A 3,096-nucleotide genomic window follows, 5' to 3' on the forward strand; every position below is an offset into this window, starting at 1 on the left:
TTATTTTATTTTATTTTATTTTATTTTATTTTATTTTATTTTATTTTCAAGTTTATTTATTTTGAGAGAGAGAGCAAGCAAGCATGGAGGGGCAGCGAGAGAGGGAGAGAAAAAATCCCAAACAGGTTCCATGCTATCAGCACAGTCATGTCAGCTCGATGCTGTCAGCTGCTGCCCCTGATCTATGGCTTATTTCGAAGTATTTTATTTAATTTTCTCATATCGGGGTCTTCTACATATCTTTTTGTTATTGATGTTTTATTTAAATTCATTGTAGTCAGATAATGCATTTTGATTTATTTTAGTATTTTATTTTATTATTATTTTTTAAAGTTTATTTATTTTGAGAGAGAGTGTGAGCAGAGGAGGGGCAGAAAGAGAGGGTGAGAGAGAGAATCCCAAACAGGCATTGCACCGTCAGCCTGGAGCCCCACACAGGACTGGAAGCCATGAATCATAAGATCATGACCTGAGCCAAAATCGCCTCAGGATGCCCAACTGGCTGAGCTACCCAGGTGCCCTTATTTTAATATTTTAAAATTTGAACAATGTGAACGTACACTGAATTGTACACTTGAAAATGGTTAAAATGATGAATTGTATGTTATGTATATTTACTACAATAAAAAACGTTAGCTATAATGTAGAGTATAATAGTTTTTGAAATTGTATATGAAGAAAACTGTTGAGATTTGCTTTAACATCTCAGGTCCACCTGGTCTATAATAGCTCTTCCAGTGTCAGTGTATATGCTGCTATTGCTGGCTACAGTGTTGGATAACTGTTGATTAGATCCAGTTTGTGGAGAATGTGTTGGGCATATCTTTTGTATCCTTACTGATTTTCTGCAGAGTTGTTCTACGAATTACTGAGAGAGGAATGAAATCAACTATAATTGCCGATTTTTCTGTTTCTCCTTTCAATTCTATTAATTTTGCTTAGTGTTTTTCTTTGTTTTATTTTGTTTTGTTTTTGAGCTTTGTTCATGGGTGCATGTCTATTTGGGGTTAAGGGGTTATGTCTTGTTCATGATTGACTCCTTTATTATCATGAAAAGTCCCTTTCTCCCCCTAATGACATTTCTTGTTCTGAAGTCTACTTTGTCTGATATTAATATAGCTACTCCAACTTTCTTATACTTAGTGATGGCATAATATATCTTTCCCCCCATGATGTCTTTTATTTGAACCTATCTATGCTTTTACATTTAAAGTGTGATTCTTCTTGGGTCTTTTTTGATGTGTTTTCTTTATTCCAATCCGCCCACTTACCTTTTTTGTAACCATTAATGTGATTGGGTTAATCTATGATCTTGCTGTCTGTTTTCTATTCGTTTCAGGGTTTGTTTGTTTTTTTTTTTTGAGGGGGGTGCTTTTCTTTTTCTTATTGGTTGTTTTCTTTCTTTTCCTGTTATCTTTTTGGCTGAGTATTTTTGATATCACTTTATCTCCACTCAACTTATTACCTGCAACTCTATTTATTTTAGTGACTGCTTTGTGTTTGAAATTTATTCATGCATATTTAAATCATATTATTATATAAGTTAATATTATTTATATCTCTTCTCTACTTTATGATAATATACTGCTATTACTCTCTCCTGTTCTTTGCACTATTTGTATCATACACAATTATTAGCTACTGTACATTCATAAATTCCAGCATATTGTTTTTATTTTTGTTTTAAACAATTATTTTTATTGTGGAGTGTAGTTACTATATTGATAGTATACGACAACATAGGGCTCTCTAGGCCACTCCCCTTCTGTGGGGAATCTATGATAGAAATTGTGTTGACGATGAGAGATTCTCACTGTGTTAGATTCAGTTGAGGCAGGGATTCTCCAGAAGCTGGAGATCTCTCTCTTCCTATTTTACTATTACCAGGACTAGTGGTCCAGGGGACTCTTATTCCTTGGATGCTATGCAGATCATAAGGTATACCACCTTGTTTCTATAATCAAATTGATTATCATATCAGGAAATGAGTTTGACAAAGTGATCATGAGGGGAATGCCAGCCTCGTCATCAAAGGTAAAAGAGTAGGTGTCATTGTTAACATAACAGGAGATACCCTCATTCTCAAAGGGCTCTCTAACACCTGCTTCATCATTTTTTTGGGATGTCCTCATACTTGGCAGCTTTCTCCATGCAGTAGGTCAGACCCACAACCAACACATTAGGGGTGGAGACACAAAAAGCCATGCTAGTGAACTTCTCAGTCAACTTGGGGATGATCTTGCCCACAACCTTGGCAGCTCCAGTAGACATATGAATAATGTTCTGGGTATCTCCATACTGTCATGCCAGTTTCCCAGATGGGCCACCCACAGTCTGAGTGTCAGTGATGATATAGACTGTAGACTGTAGTCCCTCCATGATGTCAAAGTCATCCTGGATGACTTTTGTTCAGGAGGCAAAGCAGTTGGTGGTGCCGGAGGCATTGTTGACAGTCTTGAGAAAGTTGTCATAATTCTCATGGTTCTGGTATGGACACTGTGTTGAGGATGGGGGCATCACAAATATGGAGGCACCAGTAGAAGGGGTAGAGATGATGACCCTTTTGATTCTAGCCTTCAAGTAGCCCCAGGCCTAATAGATTCCACAGCATGTTTAGCACCAACAGTATTCCATATGTTGCTGACATCTTGCTTTAGAGATAGAGATGGCCTTCCCATTGTTGACAAACTTCTTGTTGTCAGCCTTGATTGTGCCACTCAAGTTGCCATGTGTGAAACCATAGCGTAATGTGTTAGACCATGTAGTTTATGCACTAAATGAGACATTGATGACGATAATTTCCTACTTGTTGAAGTTAAAAGCAGCCTTGGCATCCAGACGCTTAATATGGACAAATCTATTTACTCTGACCTTAACCATCGTGTCTCGGGGATGTGACTGACACTGCACAGTAACGTATGGCTTTTGTGGAATAGGGAGAAGCCAAGGGCAAATTACCTTTTAAATAACTTAAAAATGAGGACAATATTCTTATGTATTTACTCCTACTTACCATTTTTGGTGCTGTTTATTCCTCTGTATAGATTCAAGTCTTCATCTGGTATAATTTCCCTGCTCCCAATGGTTTCCTTTAAC

At 37.1% G+C, this 3,096-nt stretch overlaps 1 pseudogene; it reads right to left on the reverse strand.

Moving 5' to 3' along the window:
• Positions 1-1,908: 1,908 nt before the first annotated feature.
• Positions 1,909-2,517, reverse strand: LOC125921529 (glyceraldehyde-3-phosphate dehydrogenase-like; annotated as a pseudogene).
• Between the last annotated feature and the right edge of the window lie 579 nt (positions 2,518-3,096).

Source organism: Panthera uncia, chromosome C2 (genome assembly GCF_023721935.1).
Source record: "Panthera uncia isolate 11264 chromosome C2, Puncia_PCG_1.0, whole genome shotgun sequence".
NCBI classification, from domain to species: Eukaryota; Metazoa; Chordata; class Mammalia; order Carnivora; family Felidae; genus Panthera; species Panthera uncia.